This window comes from Arvicola amphibius, chromosome 6 (genome assembly GCF_903992535.2).
Source record: "Arvicola amphibius chromosome 6, mArvAmp1.2, whole genome shotgun sequence".
NCBI lineage: Eukaryota > Metazoa > Chordata > Mammalia > Rodentia > Cricetidae > Arvicola > Arvicola amphibius.
Window position 1 is genome coordinate 75,111,417 of NC_052052.2, and position 20,875 is coordinate 75,132,291.

The 20,875-nt window shown below is 39.3% G+C and overlaps 1 pseudogene; it reads left to right on the forward strand.

Annotated features, from left to right (window-relative positions):
- The first annotated feature begins 843 nt into the window (after positions 1 to 843).
- The window catches only part of LOC119817290, a 188,162-nt pseudogene continuing 168,130 nt past the window's right edge, over positions 844 to 20,875 (forward strand).

The following is a 20,875-nucleotide window of genomic DNA, read 5'->3' on the forward strand; positions in this document are numbered from 1 at the left end:
GCCCTCACCAACTACAGGAGAACCTACCTCTCACTCAGGAGAATGGGCCCTGCACTTCATGGGGGCAGCATAATGGAGTTGGCCTTCTTGGCACGGATGCAGGTGAGCTGGCCCTGAAGGTGTGAGAGTAGGAGAACTAGCCCTGTTGTCTGTCATGCAGTAGCATAGGCTAGAGAGAGACATGTTTCTCATCCCTTGCCCCTTGCCCCTTTCCCCTTGCCCCTTACCGTATATAGCAGACAGGGAAAGCTTGCCCCAGGGTCACATGAGTAGGAGAATTGAACCTGCCCCTCTTTGGCTGCAGTACTTGGAAGAGTGGTTCCTCCACCTCACCTGGGCAACACAGTAGAGCTGACCTGTTGATGGGAGTGCAGATGATCTGCCCCTGGTAAAAGTGAGAGAGAGATCTGACCCCACTTCTCATCTGCAATATGGAATAGTGGGCAAGGGATTAACACACCTCTCTCTGCCTGTAGTGAGTGGGAGAGCTGGCCCTAGGCTCATAAAAGTGGAGGAATTGGCACTGCTCCTCACCCAGGTAGCACAGCAGAGTGGACCCTCTTGGTGGGGTTGCAGGTAGGCCAGTCCAGAAGGCATGAGAGCCAATACCAACCCATCAACCATGTGGTGACTGGCATTCGTGAGGGAACAATGCCCTCTCGCCTTTTCCCTTACCACCTGCAGTGGGTGGGAGAACTGGCCCTGGGATCATAAGAGAGGGAGAGCTGGTCCTGCCTCTCACTGACTGCAGCTCATACAGGAGAGCAGACCCTACATCTTGCCTGGAGAGCACAATAGAGCTGAGCCTATTGTCAGGAGCGGAGGTGAGACAGTTCTGTGGGCATGAGAGCTGGAGAGCAGCGCCTGCCTCCTCTCTCATGTGGCATCTGGTGCCATGGCTGGGGTAAATATGCCCTCTCTGCTACCCCCTTGCCAATTGTAGTGGGAGGGAGAGCTGGCCTTGGGGGCCTGAGAACAGAACACCTGTCCCTATCCCTCACCAACTACAGCCATTATGAGAGCAGGCCCTGCAGTAACCTGGTCAAAACAGCAGAGCTGTCACTTGTGGTGTGAGTGCGGGAGAACCAGACCTGAGGGTGTGACAGCAGGACAGCTAGCCCTGCTCCTTGCTGCATGCTACACTGTGTGAGCTAGATGAGGCAGTGCTGGAGAGCTCACCCTGGTGGTGATGATGAGCGAAATCTGGCAGGCTGACCAGCCCAGATACCATACAGGCCCAGAATCAGAGATATAAATTAGTCAACCTGTGTAACCACCTAATCTATGAACTGCTGGAGTTTGTGAAGGGGTCAGACCTGCTAATCAAAAGCTATGGTGTCTCCATGACACAAGACAACAACAGCATATCCAAGAGGAGTCCCAGTGAGGGCCAATAGGGTAGCAGAAACCAGAGGCCAAAAAAGTAGCAGAAACCAGAGGCCTCAAACCAGACCAATGATCCATTGCAAAGAATACATACAAGTAAAGATATATGAACTAAAGGGTGTATTGTGTGACTCACTGGGCCACACTCCAGCGCCCATGCTGATGGTTCTTGTTTTGTTTTGGATTTTGGTTATACTTTTAAAGGGGAAGTCACAACGGCATAGGGCAGAGGCGACAGGATGGGGAGATGACTGGGATCAGGATACATGATGTAAAATCCACAAATAAACAATAAGAAAGTTAATAAAGAAGAAAGAAAAAGGAAGCCATCCACTAAATCCTCTCACTAATATGCCCTTACCTCCTTCAAGCCCCTGATACCACAGCACACTGTCTTCCGTTCCTCAGAGACTGACGTCCTTCAGTTATTCAGATTAAAAAAATACCACTTATGAAAATGCCTATCTTATCTTTTATCTCTGTATCCCCTCTATCAATCCTGATCTACGCACACATGGGCATTGTTTTGTACATTTGATTTATCATATTTGGTGACTACCATAATACACAAGCTCGTGTTGTAGCATTCCAGGCTTTTTAATGAGTAGTTACAGATGACGAATACAATTTCTAAAACACCACTTCTGGCTATCTAACAAGCCTAATTTTTCAAACTTTTCTACATATGTTAAGATAAAATCATCACAAGGTATTTCCACTTCAACACTAGTTTCATATTTGAGGCCAGGAAGCACCATTCTCCACTACTCCAGTAGGAATTCTACTGATTAAATTAGAGAAGCTCTCTTCTCACACGTGGACCGCAAATACTGTCACTGACTCCCCAGAAGTCATGACTTTTACAATACTGTTATTCTTGACTTTCTCTGATAAATTCTGCATATTTTCTCTCCTTGTTAAAGCATGACACCAAACTGAATTGCAGGTTAGAGTATGGTAGCACAAAATCAGTGCAGCTGCTTTCTGACTTGTCCTGTATACTGTATTTCTAATCACCTCCCTCAAAACTTTATAATCTTGCTTAAGCATTATGGCTTTTAAAGGGCACATGCATATATCAATTGTACAAAGAATGTTATGATGACATTTTCATTCATTCATATAATGTATTTGATCATAGCTACCCACATCTTCTTAAGAGATTCTAAGTTTATTCACATTTCAAATTTAAAACCAAGTAAAATTTTGTTCATTAACCTCGGCTATATTTTAATAAGCCTTGTTGTTTTAATGCTTTATCTTGGCTTCTAATATCACTGAATATTGACTCAGGGATATCTCATATTTGATTATCTTCAAAATATATTAAAGACTTGATGAGGTTTTTATCTTTGCTTTTTATTCCAGTAATTAATTAAAAGTTTTTAAGAGAGTTCTTGACTGGATTAAAAGAAATCTATGGCTCCGCAATCTTAGGGGGTCATTTTATTTCTTGCTGTTTTTCAGCTAAAAGTCATGATCCACCAGAGGATGATTAGAAGCCACTTAGTTATATGTGAATGATGCAAATCAGAGTGCTGTTATCTAGATATCTAAGACTCAACCTAGGCATCTCAGCCACAAAGCACACTCGAATTCTGTTTTAGATTTGTAAGATATGAATTCTCTATAAAAGGAAAAGCTATTTTTAAAAAATAGTCAGATTGCCACTACCATAATCCTCAACAATAATTTGATCATATCACCTCATTCATTTGACCCATTATATATTGATGATCTTCATTGCTAAAAAAAAATCACAGAACTGGCATAAAATTTTGCGAATAATCTTTCAATATTACATTTACAGTACTTCACTGTCCCATGAAAAAATAGATATTTCTCAGTTTCAGTCTTTCTTTTTACTCCCATCCCTTTTGTAGTGTTCTTATGCAGAGTATACATCATGAAGGATTACCTCACAGCAGAATAAGATCCCATCAGTTCATGTGCCTAGTGTTTGCAAAGGCATCCTAATTACAGCTGTGTGGGTCTACAAGCCACAGCTCAGAATGGTCCAGTCTGAGGCAAACACGAGAGTCTTTGTTGTAGAGACATTAACACACAACAATGTAAATGACTTTGCTAGTAATTTTCCCCCCATTAATGAACATTACTTCAGGGAGTGTAAAGGCAAGAGGCATATAATTTCTGAACTATTTACATTGCTAATTAGATCTGTACAGGAGGTGTCTTCCTAATGCAGCCGATTACAAGGGCTCCTAAGTGTTTGCCTTACAGTTGTTAATTACTGCAGAAGCCAATTAATTGCTGTTGACTTTTTGTATTCTTTCACATATCACCAGTTAATATTTACATTTATAATGAAGACACAATTGGCAAACACTGTGTCATTTTGTAATGAACAATTCCAATGTCTAAACAATGAACACATTATTGTGCCTGAAGAATGAGCTGATTAGCATATGTTCTGTGCATGCTAGAGCATTGCTTTTTCTTTTCAAGAATAAAAACATCACATTGTTGCAGGAAATACAGGTGCAGTGTCCCCAGGGCTCTTGGAAATGCTTCCTACCATATGCTGTCCAGCAAGGCAAAACAAACACACCAGGTATAAAAAAGTACAACTGTAGTGAGGATCAGTGGGCTGCATTCCTGCCACCCAGATCCTGGCCGCCTGGCTAGCTTATGCCCTGAAATATCAACACACAAATTGTATTCTTTTAAACACTGCCTGATCCATTAGTTTCAACCTCTTATTGGCTAACTCTCACATCTTGCTTTAACCCATATTTAGTAATCTGTGTAGAACCACGAGGTGGTGTCTTACCAGGAAAGATCTCAACCTGCATCCGTCTCAGAGAGGAGAGGCATGGCGACTGACTGAGGCGTCTGCCTGACACTGCTTTCTTTCTCCCACAATTCTGTTCTGTCTATTCCGCCTACCTAATTTTCTGTCCTATTAAAGGGCCAAGGTAGTTTCTTTATTAACCAATGAAAGTAACACATAGACAGATGACCCTCCTCCATCATACAACTACAATAAATTAAATTTCTCTTAGTTTTTCCATATAGGTTTGTGTCTTAATTGTCTTTTCATTAGTACAGTAACACAACACCTGAGATCAGATAATCTAGTTAATAGAAAGAATTGATTCTGGCGCAGTTTTTGGTCACAATAACTTGGCTCCATTGCTATAGACTTGGCACTGAAGCAGAAGGCATACAGAAGTGTGTTCGCAGTGTATAACGCTTTACCCCATGTCCAGAAAGCAAAGAAATAAAAGATGGGACTGGTGCAAATCTTCTGCCTGCAAGCTCACAAAGCTAATTGCTACAAGACCTCCTAAGAGGCTCCATTTCTTAAAATATCTTCAATTTCCCAACAGTGTCATGCTAAGGTTCAAGACTTTAATTCAAAATAGTTCTTAAGAGAAATATAGTTCTTTCTACCAAGTAGTAGTAGTTTTACTACTACTGCTACTACTGCAATATGTTTGTTGACTTCCATCATGACTAGAAAATTCCACTGTTTCTCTTCCTCCCTGTATCTGTATTCTTATATCATGGGTCACTATTAACTAAAGCTCAAAAGACAAAATAAGCACACATTCTAGCTTCCTTTTTATTCATGATTGGCACTAGTTATATCTATTAATAATGTACACCTTCCCTGATCTGCATTCAGAAACTAATAGGGAAAAATGTAAGAAACACAGTGGAATTTTCTAGTCATGATGGAAGTCAACAAACATATTGCAGTAGTAGCAGTAGTAGTAGTGGGTGTAACAGAGATCTTGATGTTTCAGATGTCAATGAACAATAATAACATTTATCTGTGTACATCAACCTTTTAGGGTGTTGTTTAACCTTTATTTCATGGCTTTACATTTCTGTAACCAGCCTGCTAAACCTCCTGTTGATTCTGAAAGGAATCTAGTCATTAATAATAATAATAATCCCTGCCCAAATGAGCCAGTTTTTTCTTAGCTATTAAGAACAATTATGCGTATTTTGCAAATTTGAGAATAGGTAGAGAAGACATCCATTGTCCAGCATGTCATGTTCTTGTATTCATTTACTTTTTATTAAGTAATGTGCTCATATTTCTTTTCTTCTATTAAAATCTAAAGGAAACGAAGTAGGCTCCATTTGGAGCTTTGTATCACCACCAAAACTAAATGAATGAAACACAGATATGAGACAACATATGCCAACCTTTGTCTTTATCTGTACCAGCCAAAGGGCGTAAGTTTGAAATCATTCTTTACTTAACTAGTACATTTGCCAAAGTGTGTATTGTAAACAGCAAGAGGCTGAAGTGATTTTATCAACCAATTTTTCAACAGTAAAAACATAACTTTCATTCCCAACCACCACTGGGCATCATAAACAAAATAGAGGTGGAAATGCCTTCCAGAATAAGCAGAGTGTCTCACTGTATCATCTCCTGAAGTTGTGCTATGCTGTTGTCCTCACAGATCAATCATTCTTCCCTAGCAAATACCACAGTCACACATGAGACATGGAAAATAAAAAATTAAGCATGCATGTTCAATGAATACTTTAACTCACAACAATTAGCCAAAGAAAAAGACTTTTCTATACTGTAAGGGCTATAAAAATAATAGAAAAACAGGAAAAAGAAAAACAAAAAATATTTACCATCTCAGTCTAAAATAAATTCAAAATAGGAAAAGGTTCAAAGTTCTTTCTTTCCTTCCTTCCTTTCTTCCTTCTTCCTTTTTTTTTTCATTTCTTTTTCCTTGGTTTAAATACCCCACCAAGGTCAATCTAGATCTACAAATTATTTGAACATAGCCCACCCCTGCTTCATCCTCCCATCTTTGGGGCCACAAAATCCCACAGCCCAGCCTGTTTGGGCGCCTGGACTGGGAATTGAGTGCACCCAGGTCAGTGGGAGGTCCCCTGCTCCAATAGCCTGCCTGCAGCCAGGTAGGCCCTTTGTCACCAAGCTGCTTGGCCAGCAAGAAAACCTGACTGTCTACTAGAAGATCCATCATTCATTGGGGTGAGTGAGTGCCTGAACCTCTGCAGCTGCCCAGAGAGGGACCACCGACATTCCCCAACCCCCCCCACACACACACTTCCTGCTCTTCCTGCAGGGGTTATTCTCCCCAGATACTGCCTCTCTCTTCCTGTCCCTTCCCAGCTTGCACCAAGAAACCCCCACCCCTGCTTCATCCTCCTGTCTTTGGGGCCACAAAATCCCACAGCTCAGCCTGTTTGGGCACCGAGGACCTGGAATTGAGTGCACCCAGGCCGGTGGGAGGTCCCCTGTTTCAATAGCCTGCCTGCAGCAAGGTAGGCCCTTTGTCAGTGAGCCCCTTGGCCAGCAAGGAGACCTGACTGTCTACCAGAAGATCCATCATTCATTGGAGTGAGTGAATTGAATTCATTGGGGTGAATTGAACTTCTAAAAGACCCAAAGGGGATTATTCAGAGGAAGAAATGGGCAGGCGCCAATGCAAGAATTCCTCCAACAATTTGAAAAACAACATGAAAGCACCAGAACCAAGCGAAATTATAACAGGAGGACTTGAACACACTAATCAAGAAGAAGTAGAAAAAATTGACTTTATGAAAGTAATAGAGTCCCTTAAACAGAAGGTGAAAAACTCCCTTAAGGAAATAGACGAGAAGAATAACAAAAAGTTTGAAGAATTGAGTAAATCCATAAATGATATCCTAGGAAACCAAGAAAAAACAATCAAACAGATAATGGAAACAGTGCAAGACTTGAAAACTGAAATGGAGGCAAGGAAGAAAACACAACCCGAGGGCCAGCTGGATATGGAAAATCTATGTAAACGAACAGAGACTACAGAAACAAGCATAACCAACAGAATACAAGAGATAGAAGAAAGAATCTCAGATTCTGAAGATACCCTAGAGAAAATAAACGCACTGATCAAAGAAAACAGCAAATCCAACAAATCCTCATCACAAAACATTCAGGAAATCTGGGACACAATAAAAAGACCAAACCTAAGAATAATAGGCATAGAAGAAGGAGAAGAATTACAGCTCAATGGTCCAGAAAATATATTTAATAAAATTATAGAAGAAAACTTCCCAAACCTAAAGAAAGATATTCCTATTAAGGTTCAAGAAGCTTACAGAACACCAAATAGACTGGATCAAAAAAAATCATCCCCTCGCCATATTATAATCAAAACCCAAAACATACAGAATAAAGAGAGAATATTAAGAGCTGCAAAGGAAAAAGATCAAGTAACATATAAAGGTAAACCTATCAGACTAACACCTGACTTCTCTATGGAAACCATGAAAGCCAGAAGGTCCTGGATAGATGTTTTGCAGAAACTAAGAGACCATGGATGCAAGCCCAGATTACTATACCCAGCCAAGCTTTCATTCACTATAAATGGAGAAAACAAAATATTCCAGGATAAAACCAAATTTAGACAATACGTAGCCACAAATCCAGCCTTACAGAAAGTAATAGAAGGAAATTGAGAAACAAAGGAGACCAGCATTGCCCAAAATAACTCAGACATCTAACGACCCTTCACCAGCATATCTCAAAGAAAGGAAACACACAATCTCTACTACCAAATAAAAAATGACAACTGGAGTTAACATCCACTGGTCATTAATATCACTTAATATCAATGGACTCAATTCACCTATAAAAAGGCACAGGCTAAGAGATGGGATACGAAAACAGGATCCAACATTCTGCTGTTTACAAGAAACACACCTCAACCACAAAGACAGACATCTACTCAGAGTAAAGGGTTGGGAAAAGGTTTATCAAGCAAATGGCCCTAAGAAACAAGCGGGTGTGGTCATACTAATTTCTAACAAAGTTGACTTCAAACTAAAATCAATCAGAAGAGATGGAAAGGGACACTTTATACTCTATACTCGTAACAGGAAAAATCTATCAGAATGAAGTCTCAATCCTGAATATCTATGCCCCTAATACAAAAGCACCCACTTGTGAAAAAAAAAAAAAACATTACTAGAACTCAAGGCAGCAATCAAACCAAACACACTGATAGTGGGAGACTTCAACACTCCTCTCTCACCAATGGAAAGGTCAATCTGACAGAAATGTAACAGAGAATTAAGAGACGTAATAGAGGTAATGAACAAAATGGACTTAACAGACATCTATAGAACATTTCACCAAAACAGGAAAGAATATACCTTCTTCTCTGCGGCTCATGGAACCTTTTCGAAAATTGACCACATACTCGGTAACAAAGCAAACTTCCACAGTTACATAAACATATTAATAACCACTTGCATCTTATCGGATCACTATGGATTAAAATTAGAATTCAACAACAGTGCTACCCCCAGAAAGCCTACAAACTCATGGAAACTGAACAGTCAACTACTGAACCACACCTGGGTCAAGGAAGAAATAAAGAAAGAAATTAAAGTCTTCCTTGAATTTAACGAAAATAAAGACACAACATACTCAAACTTATGGGACACTATGAAAGCAGTGCTAAGAGGAAAATTCATAGCACTAAGTGCCCACTTAAAAAAAACGGAGAAAGCACACATTGGAGACTTAACAGCACACCTGAAAGCTCTAGAAAAAAAAGAAGCAGACTCACCTAGGAGGGGTAGAAGACTGGAAATTATCAAACTGAGGGCAGAAATCAACAAAATAGAAACACAGAAAACAATCCAAAGAATCAATGAAACAAAAAGCTGGTTCTTGGAGAAAATCAGCAAGACTGACAAACCCCTAGCCAAACTAATCAAACGGCAGAGAGAGAACACACAAATTAATAAGATCAGAAATGAAAAAGGGGACATAACCACAGACACAGAGGAAATTCAGAGAATCATTAGATCTTACTACAAAAGCCTGTATGCCACAAAATTGGAAAATGTAAAAGAAATGGACACTTTTAGATAAGTACCATATACCAAAGTTAAACCAGGACCAGGTGAACAATCTAAATAGTCCTGTTAGAGGTGAAGAATTAGAAACTGTTATCAGAAACCTCCCTACCAAAAAAAGCCCACGATGAGATGGTTTCAATGCAGAATTCTACCAGAACTTCCAAGAAGACCTAATACCTATACTCCTTAAGGTATCTCATAATATAGAAACAGAACAGTCATTGCCAAATTCCTTTTATGAAGCTACAGTTACCCTGATACCTAAACCACACAAAGACTCAACCAAGAAAGAGAATTGCAGGCCAATCTCACTCATGAACATCAATGTAGTGAGCAGCTGCGGGCTGGCCTCCTGCCGCCCCAAAATAATTACATGGAAACTGTATTCTTTTAAACACTGCCTGGCCCCATTAATTCCAGCCTCTTACTCATGTCTTGACTAACCCATATCTAATAATCTGTGTAGCACCACAAAGTGGTGCCTTACCGGGAAGTTTCTAGCTTAAGTCCATCTTGGGCTGGAGTTTCATCGCGTCTCTCTCCTTGAGGAGAGGCAGTGCAGTCTGACTAACTTAGGAGAGGTGTGGCAATTGTCTGAGCCATCTACCTCACTTCCTTCTTCCTATTTTGTCTACTCCACTCACCTAAGGGCTGGCCAAGGCAGTTTCTTTATTAACAAATGAAATCAACAGATAGATAGAAGACACACCTACATCATTTCCCCTTTTTCTGTTTAAACAAAAAAGACGGCTTTCACTTTAACATAGTAAAATTACATATAACAACAGTTATCAAGTAAGAATTACAGTTACAGTATTTATATCTACTTTATCTTTTATCATAACTAAGGAAAACTATATCTATCTATTCTTCAGCTCCATCAAAGACTCCAGAAGGACACAATATTACCTAAGTAAATAAGAAATATGCAATTTCCAAACTCTAGAAATGATAGAGATATCTCACTGCCTGGACAGTCACCCAAAGTTCTTTTGTATTGTTGGGGCATCTATCTTCGGCCTATAAGCCCACAGTATCCAGCAGACTTTCCCATGAAGCAGGAAATTTCAAAGACAGTTCAGTCAGTATCTGCTGTGTCCTGTAGAATGTCTCGCAGACTCTTTCATGAATCAGGAATCCCAAAGAATCATCTCACCTTTAGGCAAGTTCAGCAGTCCTCTCTCTGCTGGTTCTTTGTGTTCAGTTTATCCAACAGTCCAGGCAAGAGCAGTTTCTTGCCCAAATGGCTGTCAAACTCCATAAGGATCCTCTTCTATGCCCATCTTCCTCTTGAAGTAGATTGGTGCTGCCAGGAGCTGATGTGTCTCATTCTCATGAAAAGCCTTAAGTTATTAAAACATTTAAGTGGAATATTCTGTAGTCTTTGAAAGATATTAGGAATACTTATCTAACTGAAATATATCTCTATATATCTATAAAATCTAACTAACATGACTATAAGCTTTACTATTATTGATGATTATCCATTAACAACCTATATTTCTTAATTATACATTACATTTTTAAATGAACTATACAATCATGATACCTTAATCAAGATCAGAAATACATATACATATAACAAAATTGACCTTAAATTTAAGTCACTAAAGCAAAATCCATATCAATGCAAATTATTTATATCTATATCATATCCCTCTTAAATGTAAAAGAACATTTATAAACAATATTTGGGAACATGGGCGCAGTTATTTCTCTCCAAACTGCTTCCTGCTGAATAGGGACGCTGTTAATCAGATCTTTCATGGTGTAACCTGTGTGCCAGGTTCATCTCAGTGATCAGTTGGGTGAAGTAATTTTCTTAAGGTGTTCACAGCAACCTTCAGGAGGGCTTAGTCTATCATACCATATTGGGATAGAAGCAATCCACAGGGTTTCATTTTCTGTAAAAACAAAAGAAGAATCTCTTTTCCAAAGCATCATATCCTTAGATCCAAATTTTAAAGTCAAGGTATTTTCAAAATATCTATTCTGGATTAGTTCAGCAGCATTTATAAACAAATATCTTTTAGCAGCGGTTGCTCCTTCCTCAGCATTCAAACAATTCAAAGAGAGCATAATAGCATGCAGTATCAAGATTCTCCGTATATTTTCCATCTTTGTGCAGATTTGTTTTAACCTCTATTTCGTTTATTTTTACTTTTACTTTTTGAGACTGGTTCTCTGTATATCTTTGTCCTGGAATAACTCTGAAGACCAGGTTGTCCTTGAACTCATAGAGATCCTTCTGCCTCTGCCTCCCCAGTGCTGGGATTAAAGGTGTATGCTACCACACCTTGAACTCACAGAGATCTGTCTGTCTCTGCCTCCCAGGCATTGGAATTAAAGTTGTGTGCTACTACACCTTGAAGTCACAGAGGTCAATCTACCTCTGCCTGCCAAGTGTTTGTTGGGATTAAAGGTGTGTAACACAACAACAAACTACTTTCTTTCTTTCTTTCTTCTTTAACCTTTAGCCTGCATATATTTTTAACACACTGGAAACCATTTAGAGGTTTTCTTTGTCTTTGAATTTCTCCTTACTGTATATCTCTCTTTTTCTGACCACACAAGTCTCTAATTTACCAAACAATATCGGTAGGACTAAAGCCGTGACTTTGACAGCTAGATCCAGCCCATTCCTTAGCTTTCCAGCCTCATGGCAGAGGTACCAGCTGTAGCCATGTTTATCACCACAACTCTGTGGCCGTTCAAGGTCCCTGTCAGCAAGCAAGCTGCAACAGTGTTAAACAACAATCAAAAGCTCTGTAGTCAGGATTGCCTGCTTGAAAGAGTCAGAGTTTGCCCTGGCAGGATGGCCCAGAAAGCCAGCATTTAAAACAGCACAACTTTTTTCCTGCTGCGGCTAAAAACCGAAAAGCATGCATTCAGCTTTTCATCAACATCGTTTAAGTGTTTCGTGGCAGGACCTCTTAAAAAAGCTGCAGAGCTTTGCAGCTAAAGCTGAGTCAGGAAGCCTCTCTTAGATGAGAGTGCTTCCTTGCCTCTTGCAAGCAGAGCCAGACCCGAGAAATAGCTACGACCAAGAAAACATGATTCTTTCCCAAGCTTTCTCAAGCTTTCTGTGGATTCAGTTATCCACGTTGGCACCATTCTGTAGTGAGCAGCTGCGGGCTGGCCTCCTGCCACCAGGCTCCCGGTCACCGACTAGCTTATGCCCCAAAATAATTACATGGAAACTGTATTCTTTTAAACACTGCCTGGCCCCATTAATTCCAGCCTCTTACTCACGTCTTGACTAACCCATATCTAATAATCTGTGTAGCACCACGAAGTGGTGCCTTACCGGGAAGTTTCTAGCTTAAGTCCATCTTGGGCTGGAGCTTCATCGGGTCTCTCTCCTTGAGGAGAGGCAGGGCAGTCTGACTAACTTAGGAGAGGCGTGGCAATTATCTGAGCCATCTACCTCACTTCCTTCTTCCTATTTTGTCTACTCCACTCACCTAAGGGCTGGCCAAGGCAGTTTCTTTATTAACAAATGAAATCAACAGATAGATAGAAGACACACCTACATCACACCGATGCAAAAATTCTCAATAAAATACTGGCAAACAGAATCGAAGAACACATTAGAAAAATTATCCACTATGATCAAGTAGGCTTCATCCCAGAGATGCAGGACTGGTTCAACATACGAAAATCTATCAATGTAATCCATCATATAAATAAACTGAAGGATAAAAACCATATGATCATCTAATTAGATGCAGAAAAAGCATTTGACAAAATTCAACACCCCTTTATGATAAAGGTCTTGGAGAAATTAGGGATACAGGGGTCATTCCTAAATATAATAAAGGCTATTTACAGCAAGCCGACAGCTAACATCAAACTAAAAGGAGAGAAACTCAAGACCATCCCACTAAATTCAGGAACACGACAAGGCTGTCCACTCTCCCCTTATCTCTTCAATATAGTGCTTGAAGTTCTAGCAATAACAATAAGAAAACACAAGGGGATCAAGGGGATTTGAATTGGAAAGGAAGAAGTTAAACTTTTGTTATTTGCAGATGATACGATAGTGTACATAAGCGACCCGAAAAACTCCACCAAAGAACTCCTACAGCTGATAAACTCCTTTAGTATCGTGGCAGGATACAAGATCAACTCCAAATAATCAGTTGCCCTCCTATATACAAAGGATAAGGAAGCAGAGAAAGAAATCAGAGAAGCGTCACCTTTCACGATAGCTACAAATAGCATAAAATATCTTGGGGTAAATCTAACCAAGGAAGTGAAAGACCTATTTGACAAGAACTTTAAGTCTTTGATGAAAGAAATTGAAGAGGATACCAGAAAATGGAAGGATCTCCCCTGCTCATGGATTGGGAGGATCAACATAGTAAAAATGGCAATACTACCTAAGGCAATCTATAGATTAAATGCAATCCCCTTAAAGATCCCATCAAAATTCTTCACAGATCTTGAGAGGACAATAATCAACTTTATATGGAAGAACAAGAAACCCAGGATAGCCAAAACAATCTTATACAATAAAGGAACTTCTGGAGGCATTACCATCCCTGACTTCAAACTCTATTACAGAGCTACAGTATTGAAAACAGCTTGGTATTGGCATAAAAATAGAGAAGTCGACCAATGGAATTGAATAGAAGACCAAGATCTTAACCCACAAACCTATGAACACCTGATATTTGATAAAGGAGCTAAAAGCACACAATGGAAGAAAGAAAGCATCTTCAACAAATGGTGCTGGCATAACTGGATGTCAACCTGTAGAAGAATGAAAGTAGATCCGTGTCTATCACCATTCACAAAACTCAAGTCCAAATGGATTAAAGACCTCAATATCAATCTGAACACACTGAACCTGTTAGAGGAGAAAGTGGGAAGTACTCTACAACATTTGGGCACAGGAGACCGCTTCCTACGTATAGCCCCAGCAGCACAGACATTAAGGGCAACATTGAATAAATGGGACCTCCTGAAGCTGAGCAGCTTCTGTAAAGCAAAGGACATTGTCACTAAGACAAAAAGGCAGCCTACTGACTGGGAAAAGATCTTCACCAACCCCACAACAGACAAAGGTCTGATCTCCAAAATATATAAGGAACTCAAGTGACTAGACTTTAAAATGCTAATTAACCCAATTAAAAAATGGGGCACTGAACTGAACAGAGAATTCTCAACAGAAGAAGTTCGAATGGCCAAAAGACACTTAAGGGCATGCTCAACCTCCTTAGCAATCAGGGAAATGCAAATCAAAACAACATTGAGATACCATCTTACACCTGTCAGATTGGCTAAAATCAAAAACACCAATGATAGCCTTTGCTGGAGAGGATGTGGAGTAAGGGGTACACTCATCCATTGCTGGTGGGAATGCAAACTTGTGCAACCACTTTGGAATGCAGTGCAGAGGTTTCTCATGAAATTTGGGATCAACCTACCCCAGGACCCAGCAATCCCACTGTTGGGAATTTACCCAAGAGATGCCCAATCATATTACAAAAGCATTTGTTCAACTATGTTTATAGCAGCATTATTTGTAATAGCCAGAACCTGGAAACAACCTAGATGCCCTTCAGTGGAAGAATGGATGAAGAAGTGTGGAATATATACATATTAGAGTACTACTCGGCGGTAAAAAAACAATGACATCTTGAATTTTGTATGCAAATGGAAGGAAATAGAAAACACCATCCTGAGTGAGGTAACCCAGGCCCAAAAAGATGAACATGGGATATACTGACTCATAATTGGTTTCTAGCCATAAATAAAGGACATTGAGCCTATAATTTGTAAAAAAAAAATCCTAGAGAAGATATATAAGAAGGTGAATCCAAAGAAAAACATATAGTTATCCTCCTGGATATTGGAAGTAGACAAGATTGCCGGGTAAAAATTGGGAACTTGGGGGTGGGGTGGGATGGGGGATAGAGGGATGGGGAGAGAAAAGTGTGAAGTGGAGGATGGGAAGAGCTTGGGGGAATAGGATGGTTGGGATATAGGAAGGATGGATATGGGAACAAGGAATTACATATCTTAATTAAGGGAGCCATTCTAGGGTTGGCAGAGACTTGACTCTAGAGGGGTTCCCAGGTATCCAGGAAGATGCCCCCAGCTAGTTCCTTGGGCAGCTGAAGAGAGGGATCCAGAAATGTACAGATCCTATTGCCATACTCATGAATATCTTGCGTATCACCATAGAACCTTTACCTGGCATTGGATGGAGAAAAAGACAGAGCCCCACATAGAAGCACCGGATTGAGCTCCCAAGGTCCTGATGAGGAGCAAAAGGAGGGAGATCATGAGCAAGGAAGTCAGGACCGTGTGGAGTGTGTTTACCTATTGAGTCGGTGGGACAGATCTAACGGGAGACCACCACGTCCAGTTGGAATGGGACTGATGGAACAGGGGACCAAACTGGACTCTCTGAATGTGGCTGACGGTGGAGGAGGACTGAGAAACCAAGGACAACGGCGATGAGCTTGAGTTCTACAGCATGACGGCCTCACTGTGAGCCTTGTCAGTTTGGTTGCTCACCTTCCTGGACTTAGGGGGAGCTGGGAGGACCTTGGACTTAACATAGTGAAGGGAACCCTGATGGCTCTTTGGCTTGGAGAGGGGCGGAGTGGAGGTATAGGTGGAAGGGAGGGGAGGGAAGGGGGAGGAGGAGGGGAGGAGATGGAAATTTTTAATAAAAAAATGAGAAAAGAAAAAGAAAAAAATTATTTGAACATAGTGGAGAGAGTCACTCTTTGTATGTTTCTACCATACAAATGAAAATGGAAGTTAAGTAGAATAACCCTACTAGGATCAAAATGATGCAAAGTAATTGGTAACTGTTGTTTCTACTTCTTATTGTTATGATGAAATTGATTTAATTATATTACATTCTATAATTAAATATATAGCTTTACTTTTAATAGTCATCTCTAAAAATGTATGGCAATTCCAAGAATTGCTTTTGCAAGTGAGTTGACATAAGTCAGTTTTTTCACTTTGCTGCAGAGCTGCAAATGATAACCAGGTGATCAGACTCTAACCCATGTTCATAGAATCAGTTACTGTCCACCTATAGCAGATATTCCAAGATTCTCTTTGCTGGATGCTCATAAAAGAAAAAGCTTGAAAGGATTGGAGTTAGCTTGGCAGATACTGTCATTCACTTCTTAAAAATGCTTCTAGGAACAACTGCTGAAGACGTCATATATTTTAGGTTCTTTTGATGGTGAATCTTGATTCTAAGCTTCATGACAGAATTATTATTACTTTTATTACAGAATTATTTCTTACTATTATGACTAAGTGACTCTCAGAATCATCAGGAGCTTTGAAAGATGACTGATCACAAGGATACAAAACCATGAAATAAAGGAGAAAGACCTAAAACAGTTCATGTGCACAAACAAAATCTATTTTTTTCTTCCAGTTTATTTATTTTTTATTAAAAATTGCCATCTCCTCCCCTCCTCCTCCCCCTTCCCTCTCCTCCCTTCCACCCATACCCCCACTCCCTCCCTCTCCAGGCCAAAGAGCAATGAATGTGAACTCTACAGCATGGACGGGCTCACTGTGAGCCTTAACCTTCACCTGGCGATGGATGGAGATAGAGACAGAGCCCCACACTGGAACACCGGACTGAGCTCCCAAAGTTCTGATGAGGAGCAGAAGGAGAGAGATCATGAGAAAGAAAGTCAGAACCATGAGGGATGCGTTCACCCACTGAGATGGCAGGACAGAACTAATGGAAAATCTATTTTCTATTGTTCATTGACACCTAAGATATTAAGCTCTGGAACCTGAAGCACAATGATTGTTAAATACCTCAGGTCTTTTCTTTGAAGGAATTTTCAAAGGGATTAGCTAAGGTAGGGGATAGCCTCCCTTAGATATTTGAATATGGCCAGCACCATCCCAGGATAGGAGGTACATGAAATAAAATGGGAAAGGAGAACACCCATGTTACTGTAAACAGTCTCTCCTTTGGCTTCTTTGCCACCAGGAGGGAAACGGACTCATACTCCACATGCTCACTTCAGATCTAAAGTAATGAAACCAACAGACTACAGTGAATCCTCTGATACTGTGAGCCAAAGCAAATACTCCCTTGCTTACATCTGTAATTTCATTACAGTGGCATAAAGTCTGGCTAACAGAATCTCCAACCATTAGTACTTGTTCTGGCAAATCAACAAAAGTGGATGTTACATTGCTTCCCAAGGAATGCTCATTATGCTCAGGTGAAGAAATGTTTCCATGAGGATATGGTTTAAACATCAGTTAACATGCCCTCAGAATCATTATTTCCTTGAACATGGGAAGATGGATCATCTGTTACGAGGACATTTTGAAAAAACTAAACGTCATTTCCCAGCACCCATGATGGTTGACTCAGAAATACAGCTCTAACACCAATAGATCCAGTGTCCCTTCTGGACACCATGCTCACCTGCACTCATTTGCAAATACACCCCCTACACACAAAAAAAGAATTAAAACCTTTTTAAACATTATTGTATTTTAAGTGATAATAAGAAGTTATACCATCTATTTATAACCCTCTGATTAAAATGTTAACAAGCATTCAAATTAACACACTAATTAGCAAATAGGAAAAATACCCTGAACCCCTTGATACTCAACTATAAATACAGACCATATGTTATCTTTGTATATTTTATTTGTATTTCAGCTTATTTTTCCAACAAAACAAAATGAGATTTTTATCGATAACAAGTTTACCTGATTGAGTAATTTCAAATTTACTCATCTAATTTTGTCATATAATTTAATTTCAAGATGTGTTGTTATGTTTATACTAACAATTTCACTTAAACTCTTTTGGTCCCTGAGAAGTACTTTTAACACTGAGTCCACACTCAGTCAAGCAAAACCAGTATGTGGTACATTTACAGATTATTTCCATATCATAAGCCTTAGAGCTTTGCTCCTGTCCTTGAATTTCTCTTTCCTCCCTTTTTTCCTCATGTTTAATTTCATGTATTAATTGTTCTGGAAGTTCTTATGTTTTCCTTCTCTTTTGCACATTGTAAAGACTAAGCTGATGAGGTCACACATGTGATTTGACTATCATCCCAATGATACACGAACACCATAATAAATCAACATCCCATGTTATTACAGAACCTAAATGTATAGCATCCATCAAAAAAAGTTCCTATTTTTGTGACATGAGCTCTTTTTGGTGCATCCCTCTTACAAAGTACAAGATGCAGAAGCCCTCTGCATTCTTCATGTGTTTCCATGTTTTCCTTGGATACTCAGCTTCATCACATATCTGCTCTGCCTTTTTATCTGAGTGTTACCTTTTTTACCTTATATGACAAGGCATGACAGCCCTTAGAAGTAGCTAAGAGTGTCATCATTCTTAAAGCTCACTCGACTATTTCATTAAAATAAATTTTAAATGAAATACAAAGAAGATTATTTTTAAGACATATGGGATATTAAAGGAGAAAGAAATTACAAACTTAACTGATTCAAATTAATATAGTACCATATGTAAATGTATGCCTCATCTCTCTGCCTTCTTGATCTTATTCTCTGAGGACAAGAAGAATGATGAAACTCCAGTTGAGCTAAAAGGTCATTTAAAGAGCTTCCAGCTGTCCAACTAACAAAACTGTATTAGTAAAGGAATTGGGGCTCCATTTTATATTTAATTTTCTGTATTGCCATCACTATGAAATTGTAGATGTATGAATTTCTTATTGAATATTATCAGTCTCATCCTTGGGACAGTGAATCTCAGATATTTCATCTTTGTTCTCTCCCAGCATGCTCGTTGTTTGGAGCTAGTGGTGATGGACACACTTGGCATGTGAGCATACACACACACACACACACACACACATATACACACACACACACAGACAAACAAACACACACACACACACACATGCACACACCACTCCAACCTGGGAAATCATTCAAACAAAAGGAATGAAAGATTAGAGAGAACCAGCTGGATAGAATGAAATTGGCAGGGTTCAACCAGTAAAAGTCAATATGCCAAGATTCAGTCTTCTGTTAGGTTGTCTGTTTCCTCCTAACAAACAACTCTAGAATATTTATAGATATAAAAGCCTTCTCAGTCTCCACAATAGCCAATAATGTGTCATTTTTGGTGTTTGAATGTCATTCATGTGAAAATACGAACTTGTATATAGAACATGTCAACATAGTTGCCTACAAGTGTAAAACAAGGAGCAGAACACATTATTTTTCTGTATCAGTTGCCAAATGAAAACAGAATCTGTGGAGACTTTGTACAGTTGGCAGACACCATGTATGTTTCTAGAATATTCTTTTGAAGACATTTTTAAGTTGAAGTATTTTGAATATGTACATTTCCAGTCTTTAACTTAAGGCTTCCAAATTACCTGAATAGTACATAGTTGTTTCTGTTGAGGTCATTTCTTACCTAATTTCAACTCAAAAATTAAGCCTTGGAGTTTAGTGTATGGCCATTTGCTGAGTCAATAAACTTGAATTTCTTGATGCTTTATTTAGTACAAAATCTGCATCCAACTCTTATGATATGCAAGGCAGGTAGCAGATGAGAAAATTATTTGTCCCTTGATCATTCAACTGTAAAAAAATTAAAATGCTTTTTAGATTATTATCACTTAGAAATAACTTTTATTGTATGTAGGAAGTTGGGAAAAGGGGAAACTTAAATGCATATGTTTGATGTAGTGGCATATAAGGCATGCACATTTATAACAGATTCTGAACTCATGTAAATGTAATTGTCACAATTATGTATCCATGATCCATAGTAACTTTTCTTCAAAAGTGGGGTCTCATGGGTACTACATGTGGTGAGCAGCAGAACAGATCTGTGGGACAGCTGACAGATCTAACCTACTTCGGATGAATTTCATGCCAATGTCTAGTTATGGAGCATACAATGATTTTTGTTAAAACAAATTTCAAATTTTTACACAAGTAAAAGTAACTATTACATGAAGTATAAAAAGTCTATAAGAACTACAAAAACGTAAAGATTGCTATTTTATGAGGTTAGAAAGTGCACCAGAAACATGACTTTGAAAAGGATTCAAACAAGGCTAATAGCATAGAGAAACATTTACTGACATGGTATTTAGGGCATTGAACCTACCCAAATGTCTTCACTTTTTCTCCTTCAAATTCTAGACGAAGAATTACAAATTCTAGTCTTTAGGACCCAGGACAGTAGTATTGTCAGTAAGCAACGGAAATTGAGCACAACTGTTTGGGAAGTGAGAAACTGGGGAAACACGGTGAGCATACAGTGTCTGAAAGGGTGACTGCTATTTGAATTCAAGCATCATGGTAAATAGAAGCAATTATTTTCATATTTGATAGGTGTAACTGTAAACTCATATTTACATGAGAAACTTTATAATTTGTCAATATTAGTTATAAGGACCAAAAAAAAGAATATGTTGGCTAAAATATAAGAGAAAATTCATAGTCACTATCTAGGTTACAACTTTATGTCCATTACCTGGCTGTACAGATAGAGGAACACACACATGAAGAGGAAAATGGTGACCTACTTACTTCTCTTCAAATACCTAGAAAGGTCTTCAGATACAGTGGCGCCTAGTTGGTGTCCTCA